We start from the raw sequence: 14,264 nt of genomic DNA, 5'->3' as shown, positions 1-14,264 counted from the left end.
TCCTCATTCCCTCTATAGTAGGGAAGGTTATAAAGCGGACAGTGGCAAATATAACTGCACTTTTAGTTTTTTGATGCACTCACTCGAAAGTACCTAAACACACTATGGGATCGGTCCTCCTAACGCACTGGTCCTTACAGGGATGTTTGTCTGGAACTGACAGTGTTTACCCACGCTATGAGGACCGAACAGGACCTCACAGCATGGGCTATACATGCCCCCCACACACACAACTATATATACATTCTTCATAAAAATATTGGTATGTGTGTATACGTAGTCAGTTAACACTGTAAACAAACAATGCTGTTGAGCCATGAAAGAGAGCTGGAAAATTAATGTGTGAGGTGTCTGTTCACTTTTCTGTGTAGCCTTGTGGCACACTGATCAGTTGTGGTGGTGAAGCACAAGGGGGCGGGCAGAAAGATTAGAGCTGGGGCCCGGATCCCCTCCTCTTCAGACGCCGGTGTTTCCAAAGTGAGAGGGGATTTTAAGATGTTTATGAGAAACTAAGTATAAATGCAGATGTGGTTAGTTCCAACTACCGGTACCTAGGTAGGCGACTCCTGCACTCCATCGTTGGTGTCATGGGCCTCGTCGTGGCACAGGAAGTGTGCTTGCAGGACGTACCATGCAGACCAAATCACTTTTAAAATGCTTTTATAATTCACTGAAGTTGATAAATACCAGAAACTATAGTGATGTTGCCCCGACAGGAGGTTTGTTTAGGGGAAAGATTATCAGGCAGAGTCTCATAATTGTATGAGTCAAGAGTAATATTGAGTCATTATTTAACCTAACACAGCACTGATTTCATGATGCAAGTTTGTGCTTCCAGTCAGCTTGGCTTGTTTGTGTTATGTGATGTATCTTATAACACGCAGTTGATAGCATTAACTTTTGATGCCGAAGAAGTACACAATGACAAGGTGGAAATCTCCAGATAAACATTGTATCCAATTTGAATTGTGTTAGCTTTGCAGTGTTGCACACTCTTAGGGTCAGTACACATATCTCCCTCTTCTACTGCTACATTTGATGACCTATGGAAGAAAAACCTACGTGACAAAAAGAAGACTTTTTCTTTCATTGGCGTCTCGCAAGCTAACCGTACATGTCACCAGTCTGTGTTCAGGACTGGCAAGTGGGCTGGAATCTATCTATTTGCCAAGAACCTGTTTCTGTGTTTTGAGACTCCGTTTGTTTTCAGCCAGCGAACGTTACAGTAAGTTCCATTCCCATTAAGTACCTCATTCACAGCACTGTGACCAGCCGCTGAAGATACTCATGTTTGTTCTAAAAGCCAGGTGGTTCTGCTCCTCCAAGTAGGGGCGGAGCCAGGGGCCAAAGCTAAGTCTATTTCACTGTATGACAAACCATATATAATGCTGCTAATTTAGTAGTAAAACCTATTCAGAAGAGGTAAAATCCATGAATTGAGGAAAATCCAATTGCACACACGTGCCTGTCAGCCCTTAAAAAGGGCACCATGTGCTTAAATGGACTGCCGTGCCCTGTCTCGTGCTGCATTGATCGACAGCCGTGCAGTGTCTCATGCTGCATTGGTGGACAACCATACACTGTCTCATGAAGTATTGGTGGACAACCTATACTGTCTCATACTGCATTGGTGTACAACTTTACAATGTCTCATGCTGCACTGATGGACAGCTGTGCAGTGCCTCATGTTGCACTGGTGGGCAGCCGTACAGTGCCTCATACAACATTGATGGAAAGCTGTACACCGTCTCATTCTTCATTGATGGACAGCTGTGCTGTGTCTCATGAAGCATTGCTGGACAGCCGTAAAGTGTCTCATGCTGTAATGATGGACAGCTGTACAGTCTCACACTGCATTTCTCGTATGGGAGCAACGTCCTAAGGAAACATTAATATCACTCACGAGGCTCCACCCCCACGATCACCAAGCTTTCCTCACCCATTAAGTCAGTGAATACTGATGCTAGTCAATGGCTCCAGCTGCTTGCCTGAGTAGGTTTCTGCAGTCTTGCAACATGCAAAATGAATGCCTTCACTTCCATGACTGCACACCTTTCTCTTGACCTCGCTGGTTACCAGAGTATTTTAGCAGTTTAAGCCTAAGGAAAGACATTTTGTTTCAGTTGTGTATTTTGTAAATCCACTACTCCACATGAGGTACAACTGATCAGGGAGACAGGGACTCGCTCCTGTCATTAACAAAAAGGGAACATGGCAGTATGCAACATTCATGCCTTCAGAAATCTGTAAATGGAGCTATTCATTAAACATATTGTTTTTGTGCAAAGCAAATTCACATTGGCTGTAGATCCATGCCTTCTTGCAGCCGCTAAGCTACATTGATTGTAGAAGCGGGTCTTGTAGTCCACTTCCTATTGACTTAATGCATTATTAATGCTATGCATCATCTGCATGTTGTGGGGGTGGGGGTAGCAGAACGCATGCACAAGGACCTGCTCATTTTACGGGTCAGTTGCCGAAGTTTTGCATTCAGTATTGCAGTTCCTTATCTTCAGTGGTGTACGTTTACTAGAATGTGTGAAGGTGTTGAATTATTGTTCAACATAGTAAGACTTATTAGGGATAGGATAAGGAAAAGAAATACTTAAATGTAAATTTGATGCTAGCTGTTACTCCGTTAGGTTTTGCTTCAACTGTTTTGCTACAGCTTACTGTAAGTGTACACCTGAACAGTACAAAATTATCTAATGTTTTGGAAAACCATGCATACAGCAGTTTCATTAAATTGCTGTGATTTCTGTTATCTTGACAGTGTGGGTTGATGTCAGATGGGGACCACGGTTTCCCTAGAAGAAGTACTGCAGTAAAAAATATTGCGGATGTCACAGCATAGAGGACCTCTGCGTCAGGAGCATGCGTCCACTGAACTATCAGCGTCTTTAGCAAGTAAGTTCTGTTTCTATTGTTAAACCTTTTCTTAATTTCAGTATCAATGCTTAATGTTGTTTGCCATACCCAACAATAACAGTTAACATTTGTCATAGCTATGTGCAATTGCTATCAGACTACAAATCATATGCAATAAGTGGCATTACAAATGCGGGTTGGTGAGACAGCAAATATTAATTTGGATTCACATGCATTGCTAAAACCTTAGGCATCAGTTTTCCTCTCTGAACCGGTGTAAGGCAGGTGGATGAGAAGCCTCGTCTCCCAGTGAGTCTTTCGGTTCTAGAGTAATATATCCAAGGCGTTCCACAACAGGGAAGGTAGGAAATCTGTTGTTGGTGGACAAATACTGTAGGGCAAGTATATGTGCCACAGGAATTTTTTGGTCATCAGTCTTGTTTCATTGTCTAGATATAAAAAAAATATAGCAAACTCAATGTACCTTGGTGAATTTAAATGTGATTATACAGGTGTTTCATTTTAACTCTCAATGTTTAGTAGCATGGCATGTGTGCTTACACCATTATTTCGCTTCAGGGATTTAGTCCAGTGCTGTCTTGCTCCTAGAATTTGACAATCTCGTTGGCCAGCGGTTCTCAGTAAGTGTTTTTCCACACTTGGAAGGATATCACTGGAACATACGGTTGGCATGGTGTAATCTTTTTGGGAGGCTGCCTTCAGGTGTACATGTATATCCTTTTATCCTTCCTACGATGGTCAGATAAGAAGGTTTCTATGGAAAAGTCAGTTGCTTTTCTGATTTCTCAAAACAATTCTCAACCTACTGTTGTGGCAGATGTGCATGTGTGCAAGGAGTATTAATTTCCCCCCCAGATGTTTGAAGCTTTCTGACATTGAACTATTCTGGCTTCTCTGAGCTTTACACAAGACATAAAGAAGTCCAGTTACTTAATGGTAGCTTGGCCCTCAAACATTTTGTCTTGGGTATGATCACTGGCTGGCCAATCTGAAGACCACTTGGTTATCGGAGATATTCCTGTGGTCGAGACATACAAGAACAAACAGGCCGATGATTGATTTCAACTGTATTCATTGTTAGCTCGTGAAGGGCACTGCTATCCTAGGAGCAAGATTTAAATAACAGTCAAGAGGTGCCCACCGTCCACTGTGCTGATATTTGTGACAGCCCTTGGCGTTTGCTGGTGCATTACTATTACCTTTGTTGGTCAGTACTTCACCTTATGATCTCAGATGCACATTTGTAGCACATGCAAATGTCATAGTGATCCTTTTGATATAATTGGACCAGAGGCGCTTACAGTAACAACAGCCACCTTTTTATGTGTGTGTGTGTATATGATTTGTTTGTAAATATAAACTGCAATTACAAGACTGCCTCAAATGTAAATTTGACAGAACTAGGTCAGCATTGTCGGCCTGCATGGGCAGCATCAGCATGTAAGTGCAGCTCATTTTCTTGGGTTTCAGTTATCTAACGCATGCGTATACCCATCGGCAGACGTATAAAAAAACTTGATAGTCTTTGGAGGCAAAAACAACGAAGGACAGGAAGAAAGCAAAACTGAAAGAAAAATGTTTATCATCATTTTAATCCTTTGGTATTCAGGTCAAATCATTCTCCATTTTGAACATGGGATACCCATGCTGGGTTGGTAGAGGGAAAGTCTAGACCAACACACATAATTGGAAAGGAAGCTGGTACTTAGTATTGGAAGTGTTTACCTCTGGCCACCCGGAAGAAGCCATTTATATTGTGCTAAAGGACTTTTGTTTAATTACAACCAACATTTGTAGTCTTTTACATGGATACATTTAGAGAATCATCCTTATATATGTATAAACCTATAAAATGTGGTTTATATCAATCTCCTCACGCAGATATAATATCCATAAATATTTTCAGTTTGTATTTGCTCTTATTTCATATATCTGTTTATTGATTTTTTTAGGAAAGATCAAGCTGGTTCGCAGCAAACCACTTTACAGAAAATCACATTATCAAATCCATTTCAACAAGAGATATAATACGTGTGTGTAAGAAACATAAGTAGATAGAAAAGTAAACGTTAAAGAGCTGGGTTGATAGGTTCCTTCAGAATGTGAAGAGTTCTGATTTTATCCTGATGTGTTCGTCTCTACTCCTCCTTCATCTGAGTTCCAAACATGAAAAAGTTTGGTTGAGTTGTTCTGTTTTTCTTCACTGCTGTTCACTCCAGTACAAGATGGGTAGTATTTCTCTTTTACCTCTTACCTCCTGTTTATCTTTCAGTTACCATAAGAAGCAAGACTGAATCACTTTATGGTTTGGGCAAGTTATTTCACTTTGGCTTAGAGCTTCCAGGGGAAAATAATACAGATCTAGTTAAGACGGTGGTAATATGGACTGATTTCTTGGCACCAGTGACCAGCGGGGCTGCAGGATTGAGCAGAGCTTCTTAACCTGTGGTCCAGGGACCCTGGGCATCAGAGGGGCCTATTCATGCCGTCCGCGACGACTGTAATAAATTTTAAACTGTTGGTAAATGTGTAGGAATTTACAATTGGAGGTCAAAAATTAAGTTGGTATCCTCAGATTGAATCGTGAGGGCAATGCAAATGCATCAAACCAAATATATAGTGTAGATGATAGGTGACCTCAGTTGAAATTAGAAAAGTCCCACTTTTTAATTCAAATCAAATGTTTTTTTTATATTTGTTTGTGAATTAAATACAATATGTCACAGTCTGTGTATTTGTTTATGAAGGTTTGTTTCGCTACATTTGTGTATTGTTTTGTGGATCTAATCGAACTTACTTAAGCCGAGGTCCACGTCTTCCGTGGATGACTCATTGGGGGTTGTCAGATTCTAGTGATGATTTAGCTGGGGTCCACAGAAGTCAAAAGGTTAGGAACCACTGGCATAGATGACAGCTCTAAGGGTTGCTGGGTGCGTTCTGGGAAGATCTGTAAGTACTGCTTTTCCTTCGTTTAAACGGGTTAGCCCTAAAGTTTGTTCTGCTGTCAGTTTTGCATATGGGACTAAGGCAGAAGTGATCTACAGTGGCTAAAGAGTATTGAGCCATTATTTTTCCCATTTTCTTTCTTATTATTTTGTTTTAATCAACAAGGTAGGCATGGTAGGCAAGTTGGTGCTGTGATCCCAAGTCATATTACCAAATAGGGGTGAAAGGTAGCTGTATACCTCTTTGATATGACTACCGTGCCTTGCGCCATTACCTATCATAAATTGGCCTTGAAGCTAAAACATGAAGGCTATAATGTCTTTTTGAGTGTTAAGTAAATCCTGGAACAGATCCTACAGGCGAGTGAGCACTCCATCACACAGAACCACTACAGTGGAGTTTACGAGAGTGTGAAAGTTTAATATTCCTTTGAAGTAACATGAGGCTTCTAGTCGCTTTATAATTTCATGTGTTCTTTTCGGAGTGTAAAAGGGTGATCAGAGACGCCTTTAGTTTGAAAAATACATTTTGCACTAGTTTAAATATATATAAGCTGTGGTTGTGGCTTGTTCTTTTAGATAAGAAAATTGTGAGATTTTTGTGACCGTTTGTGTGCTCTGGTAGGTTCAGTATGAATGGCTAGGAATCAGTAACCTTATTCTCAGACGGCTTAAGGGTAGTGTATTTCACATTCTGTAAGGGAGTGGATAGTGTGCACTTCGTTTACACTTAAATACGAAGGAGTTCTATTGCTTAGTCTGAGAGAACCGGTGAATATTCCTTGTCCTCTCCGATGATGACCAAGTCAGGAAATGTGTGTTCACAATCAGAGGACGATGGTGGATTTGTGTGTGTGTGAGGGGTGTTATTGTAGGGCATTGCAATGCCTAATTTAATTCACATTAAAGAACCACTTGGAATAAGGTGGAGACGAGTGATTTTATAAAAGACGGCCCATAGAACATCAGTGGCTCAAGTCTACATTTGCGCAAACCACCTTGACAACCACGTGAAGCCGAGAAGTGGGCATCTATACCCCCCCGGTAGTCAGAAACAAGCACCAGACCAGTTATGTCTAGCCAGAGAGAATTCCAGAGCTGTAAAGGCACTCAGATTCTGAAAGTGCTTCTGGGCCATTCACATGGTGGGAATGCGCTATGAAAGTGCAACTAATATAATCTAACGTAAGGCCAAAAGGCTTCTTATAGAGCGCTGATTTCTGCTGAGACGCTCTAGGCCTTCTTAGGTGTAGGTCCTTTGCATCCCTTGGCCCTCAGTAGTTGAAAGCCTACGTGCATATTACTGCCGTCCCTTGTGCAGCTCTAGTCCTGTATTTTCACTCGGTGCGAGAAATATCTCTTTTAATTGATGATAAATTCGGGGTCGAGACGCGCAGCAAAGCCAGTCTAAATGTAAGATTTCATGTGATTGCTCGCCCACAGCTCCCAGGCATTGCAGGTGTTTTCACCACTGGCCGCCCTCCCCCCTCCGCCCACTGGAGCATGAGCACAAAGGACATCTGGTTTTGTATTATCCTGGTAGTGAGTGCCTTTGTCGTTTCCCACGGCAATCTATGCGGAGATGTCGCAGCGTATAATAGCATCTTGTGCTGCTCCACTTCCTGTCCCTCTTGCCCTCCATCTTGTGCGTAATGTGATCCATCTTTCCACGAGAGCTCCCTCCACTTGCATATAATGTGATCAGAACCTCGCAGTATGACTCAAGTATTCCAGAAGGCAGCACACTTACGGACATTTATTTTGCTTACTCCTGTGTGCAGGTTTTACAACCAAATGAACATTCTTTTAATCAATATGTATAGGAGTGTATCTGCATATTGGTAGCATACTTGCAAGAGGCTTGTGAAACCTGTCATTTTGATAACAGCTTCTCAGTATTTGTATAGTACACAATCTGCCATGAGTGTGGCATTGCAGTGTATTTTGGTCTTCGGGGTTACAGTCGCACAGTGTAATCTGATTCGGTTTTGTGGAGGTGTGTGAGGGGCATGTGCATGATGCAACACTTTTTTTTTATTTCGTTATTCCAACATAATGTTATTGAGTGGTTCCTCTGGAGGTTGTATCGTGAGTGTAGGGAGTGCTATTCTGTAGACTGGTTTTATAGCCAAGAGGGCGCGCTGTCTACAGAACCTGGGTCAAGCAGTGTCGAATATGGAGTGTGGATTAGGCTTCAGGAGGTGATAGTACCAATTTCTCTATGGAGTATCTGTAACTGTGAGCGAGGAACCAGTGCATGAGGTGCTTAGAATGAACTAAGCTGTGGCTTGGATCAACTGGAAGGGTGTCTGCTGACGTCATTACAGTTATATTCGCTGACCATGAATCCATTGGAGCATCATTGAAGATCCAATATTTCTAGCACGCTATTCCCACCTGTTTGCCAAATACCTACTTTTCATTACACTGAAATAAATTCTAGCAAGGAGAATGTGTATTAAAATAAAATAAACATGGGTCTTGGTTCAAACCCGGGACAGTGATAGATCTACTTTGAGAAGGAAACTCAATTTTTATTATTTCTTGTGACTATTCTATTGTCATGGATGTTTTTTTAGAAACTTCAGTCACATTGGTTTGCTTGGAAATTAAAGGATTAGAAGCAAATTTCGATTTTAGATTTGCGTACTACATTGAAGTATCATCAGTGGTACCGTACCTGGAATTAATTCAATTGCTGCAATCATCTACAGTGGCTTGGAATTTGTGCACACTTCTGTGACCCATTAAAACAGTCACCCATTGGAGCTCAGTTTTGAAAAAATAGCAACACAACAGTACAGGCAATACAAAACGAGAAAATAATTTTTTACAAGATGGCATTCCGATGCCTGTATGCTTTCAAAGTTTTCAAACAGGATTTGTCTGTGGCTACTGTTAAGGCTTACAAAATAATTGACGTGGCCAAAATTCATACAGAATTTTCTAAACCAACCTAAAAAATATTTTATTTGATGTATATATGTACGTCTTACGACCATTTATGTACAGCATCAGTGCCTCGCCAAATAATGTTGTATTTACAAAATCAAGTAAATAAGTTGTAACTTTGGTATCACTATTCAAACGATGAAAGTCTGAGTGATACCGTGAAATTCAAACTAGTGTCTTGGAGGTGGCACATAAATCTATATAATAGGCACTGCAGTTGCTGTAGATTCATACCATAAACGAACCATGTTAATTTGTTGGGGCCGAAACTGTCCTATATTAGAGTAGTACAACTGATTGTCTATTATTTTAGAGCTTGGAAGATAAATGTAAGAGTTTTGTCGTGCTAGTGCCGTTAAGTCTGTTTTTCCCTTCCGAGTATTCCTAGCTCAGAAGTCACACAGCTCGGTTGAAATGGTGGTTTTACAGTTTTAACTCACTTCGAACTTGTAGTGGAATTTATGGTTTGCAGATTTTTTTTTGTTTCAGTGTCAGAGGTGTTAACTGTCTAAAGCCGCTATTCTTAACCTTCTGACTTCTGTAGACTCTACTCATTCACTACTGGAACCCTGTCTAAGCAATTCAACACACAACAACACAGAAACAAGTATACACCAAACATATCCAAATATATGATATCACTTAGTTAATTCACTTATAAATAGTATATAAAAATCGAAATTGTAATCCTAATGGGAAGGCTGAAACTTACCAAATGTGGTTTTATTTCTAAAAGACAAAACTATATGCTAGACGTTAGCATATCACTTTGCTTATTTGCTCCTGATGTTTGCTCTCTTTTTGTCTGGGCACCCAGTACTTCAACGGATGCCACCAATTGCCTGTACTTGATTGTGTTTGCCGTACTTGCAACTGCTCTCATTACTCAAGCTAAGGATGCAATCTTCGTTTTAGCCCCCTCTTTTAAATTCCTTCACGTTTACAGAGTCTTTTGAAATGTTCAGTTTTAAATTTGGCTTTTTAAAAAATATATATACTTTAATAATTTGCTAATATTACTTAATTTTCTGAACAGTTGTCTACACCCTGAGTGAGTGCTGTAAACACTGCTGTATGAACTATGCGTATGCTACAACACAGGGTAATAAAGGATTGCCCCACAAAAGTATCAGGTTTAGGCTAACTATTACTACTATAGTTATGGTTAGTGGCTAGTGTGGATTTACTATTCTTACCTGCACATCTAGGTTCCTTGGTGAGATGTATATATGTACATAGCCACGGTACGTAGATGTGGAGTTAAGAATAGTAAATCTGCAATTGCCTGTATACACATACCTTGACAATATAGTGATACTCGGTAGCCCACACTCAACATTGTTGCACAACAATGTTAAATATAATGTAGTAGAACACTGAGAGAAACACATAGGTGTTGCAGGAGTAGAGCCATTTTCAATGTGACACTGACAGCAAAGATAAAAGGCTTCCCGTGACTGTAGTGCCTTCCCCACTAGACAGCACTTCTAAAAGTAAAACAAAAACTAACATACACACCCTACACTCTACCTCTAAATGTAACTTATGGATAACACCCGCTCATTTTTTCCCACTGTCTGGAAATTATTCCAAAAGTGCCTCTAATGTCTGTTACCCTACATAATGATATTCATTTTATAGAGCGTACATCGTGTCTGTATTGTGTCAAATTAGCAACGTTATGTGATATTGCGTGAACCTCTCCCATTCTTATTTTCTTTATTTGCTTTAAGGACCTTTTCCCAGTAGTCTGCCTGGCCGTCTTGCGACCTGCCCTTTTGCCCTGCCCTTGGAGAGGTCACAGCCTTGCATGCTGTCATGTCTTCAAGATAAGTCTGCTGCCTTGACCTTAGACATTGCAGACTTTCCATCCCTTGGTTTTACATTAAACCATCTGGGGCAGACTGCCTCAGGTTTGACATTCTGGTTAGTCCAGCAAAAACTACACTTGGTTCACTGAGAAGCTCCCTTGATCTTCAGGATTTTCTCATCACTCCATTCCATCCACTTGACATTCACAGAGGCATACAACTTTTGTTTCCCCCGTACTAGAGAACCTGGCTCACTATTGATCTCTTTTCTCCGACAGCCACACCAAGGTATGGAATAAGTAGCATGAAGTAGGAGCTCTGTTCTAAGCCCTACCTCTTCTGTGTGTACCTCTTTATCGCTACTCTCCATTCAACATCCATAGCATGTCCTCATCAGCCAGTGCTCACATCTGTGCACCCAAGTCTGCTCATGCTTAAAGTTCTGTGCATTGTGCTTCCATGTGATTTGTTCACAGAAATGTCATCACTTGAACAATGATGCTTTGTGCGAAACCATGAAGATGGAATCTTCACCTTCAGTGCGGAGAACTTTGCGAATGCATCAAAATGTTCTGAGCAGGGGGCTGTGTTAATGCACAATGTCTTCTTTCAGAATCATCTTTGACAGCTAACCTTACAAAATCAGTGACGGTGCAAAAGGCGATGCGGGGGATGTGTGAAGCATACCATTTCTTAATTTGCTGTTCCACATTTTTACAACCGGATGCTCAAAAAAATGTTTTAGGCTTGGATAACAGACAAGTGATTGGAAAGATTAGGCCGGTGAGAACAACATTCATTCACAGAAAGCAGTCGAAGCTAATAATAGCTGCGAAGAACAGATGATAAATGCACTATTGTGAGGTCTTAAAAGTGGATGTTCTACCAATGTTTGCAAAGCTTTTCGAAAAGACATCTTAGGGGAGGTGGATGAATTTGGATACCTTGTCTTGACAGCAGTCTTTCCCAACTGATGGTCAGAGAGCCAAGTTGGAAAGGATGGCTTTGGCAGCGTGAGGTACGTAATGGGCTGGTGCGCAGACTAAGATTTGTTCACAAGCAGGGCTCTTTAGTGCACCTTAATGTGAGCCCATCAGTTATTTATGGACAGTCTGTTCACAGCGGAACACGTGCAAGCATGATGACTTCATTTAAACGAAAAAAAGAAAAGAAAATGCATTAGGGCTACTTCTTTAATGGCATTGTATGCTACATTCTGTGGTATAAAAACTACAGGACCAAAAAATACACAATGACGTTTCAGCATGTATAACCCATCGACACTCCAGTTTATGTCTGAGTCCTTGAAATCCGGCTGAGAAAGAACAGGGCGTCAAATGGTTGTAAGTCTGTCCCTGTGGTGAAATGTGCTCTGTAGAAATACGTTCAACATAACGTAACTGCGTTTCGCCACTGTAGCTGCCTCCAGCTTTTGTTGCAGCTCTCTCCCCTCATTGTTGTGGTGTAGGTCATTTATTACTGACTGTCAGGGATGACAAAACAAGCATTATGAGGGCTCCAGGATTGCAGTAATTCACTAGCCCACAGTATTCATTTATGGTTGCAAATGATCTTAGCTTAATTCATTGTTTCACTTAGTAGCCAGGATTTTGAGTTTCCTTGTAGTTACATTATTTTCTTTCCTTGAAGGTAAAATCAGAGGATACAAATATTTGTTCCGTGAAATCACTGTTTTCCAATATATTTTTGTTACACTAAGGTCAGAGTCAAGACATTTGCATTTAACACTGTGTTGATGCAAACCAGGCATGCAAGTAAACACATTTAAATCCCACACACCGTCTGTATCACACAATTATACTTCTCTCAGAAATACTCCCATACCGAATACAGATTCCGACATTTCATTGTTGTAACCTATGTATATCACTAATTCCTTTGGTTGGACTTTCTGGATGGGAAATAAGGAAGGGCACAGGGCAGGTGGAAGAAAATCGTTCACAGGTTTCTTGGTAAACAGTTAACACATGGCAGGTTTGTCTACACAGCAGGCAACCCCTAACCAGCAGCGCTGTTGTTCTTCACGTTCTCACGCTCCCCATAAGCATTCTGCCCAAAACATCAAACCTTCCTTTATCGTGCAATACAAGACCCAACACAACCCCATCACTTCCACCCTCAAGACTCCCAAACAGTATGCTAGAAGGATTCATAGAAGCCAAATTCATTTACATTCAAACCCAATCTTTTAAATGAGATGTCTTGGAAGGATGTCTTGCAGGATGACTGCATATCTCCGTGAGGCCACATTTCTGCTTGCAAGCCGCATCAGTACAGTCCTCCACACTATCACCTTTGATACCTGCATCTTTGTTGCTAAATCCTATGGTGTCCAACTCCTGACCACCTCACACTTGCCACAGGTACAACTGACATCTTACTTTTACTCCATACCTTTCAGTTGTCCCACAGTAAGATATCATACTTCACATACAACAGCTTTTGGTATCACAAATTTCAGCCCACCCTTGTGTATCCATCCTGTTTCCTTCCTGCTTACCATAGCTCCAACAAGATCTACAATTGTTCTCTTCTTGTGACCTCTGTACTTGACTTGAACATCTTGTCTCACATCCACCACTCTCACTTTCTCTGCATTCACCTCTTTTTTCAGCATCAATTCTGTGTCAAACAAGGATATTATTACTCTTCCGCAAAGAAGTACAAAAGTGTTGTGGTGAGAGTTGCCCACAGACGATGCCTCAACACTACTTTACCACTCAAACCATTAATGATTGCCACTAATTCACAGAATTATAGTGCTTGACCAACCCATTGCCCCTAGGATGGGAAACGGGAAAACTAGGTTCTGGTGTGTCTCACTTCTGTAGATGACAAATACCCTTTCATCTCAGCTGAAACTATCTGTAGAATACTTGGTAATCAATTTACTCTTGATTAAACACATCCTTTAGAAACTCCACAAGTTTACTAGCAATCAGTCACATTCTGTTCTGACATGATGAGAGCATAATTGGAAGAGGCCTTTAAAATACCACTCATCCCAGCAACAGCCCTTTCTAATTTGTGCCACATCTGTACAGGAGCCTCAGCATATTTGACCGGACATGGCACGGTTACTCACAACTTATCACTTAATACATAAGCAGTATAGTTCCTCACATAACAGATCTTTTGAAGAGCGGCTCAGCAACACTTCTTACAAACATGTATTTCTTTGCTGTCATTCCAGCTTACCTTCATTGACTGATTGCATCAGGGATTGACTGTGCCCCATAGGTATCGCAAACAGACCTAGGCTTTTCGCTACATGTCTTTCCATGGTCACATCATCAGCTGCCTGCACTAATGCTTGTTCCTCCATAATCTGCTACGTTTGGCAGGGCCAACCATCTTTTGTATGATCACTAATCTTGGAGAAGACCTCATTACCATGAAAGTGCTGCCTGCCTTCCTCTTTTGTCAGTGCCTCGTCTAGAACCCCACGAACCTCCTCATTTTCGCCAGATACAACTGAAATGTACAGATGGAATGAAGAATCAGCAGTGTTATTTTTCATTAAGGAATATATTCTGGTTTACAGCAGGGCTCTTGAAGTCTACATTGACCCTTCAGTATCCTCGGGGTGGCGCAACCAGCGCACTTGGTGTTAAACAAATGTAGTAAAGACTTGCTATCATTGCAC

The 14,264-nt window shown here is 41.1% G+C and overlaps 1 protein-coding gene across 6 annotated transcripts in view; it reads left to right on the top strand.

Annotated features, from left to right (window-relative positions):
- ZNF516 (zinc finger protein 516) overlaps window positions 1-14,264 on the top strand; it is a 353,996-nt gene that overhangs the window by 80,201 nt on the left and 259,531 nt on the right. For all 6 annotated transcript variants that reach the window (XM_069219430.1, XM_069219434.1, XM_069219429.1 and 3 more), the window contains exon 2: window positions 2,774-2,907. The gene's annotated coding sequence lies outside the window, so the exon portion shown is untranslated. The remainder of the gene's footprint in view (window positions 1-2,773; window positions 2,908-14,264) is intronic.

The sequence above is a fragment of the Pleurodeles waltl genome, chromosome 2_2 (genome assembly GCF_031143425.1).
Source record: "Pleurodeles waltl isolate 20211129_DDA chromosome 2_2, aPleWal1.hap1.20221129, whole genome shotgun sequence".
In the NCBI taxonomy this organism is placed as follows: domain Eukaryota; kingdom Metazoa; phylum Chordata; class Amphibia; order Caudata; family Salamandridae; genus Pleurodeles; species Pleurodeles waltl.
This window is presented reverse-complemented; position numbering and strand designations above follow the sequence as displayed.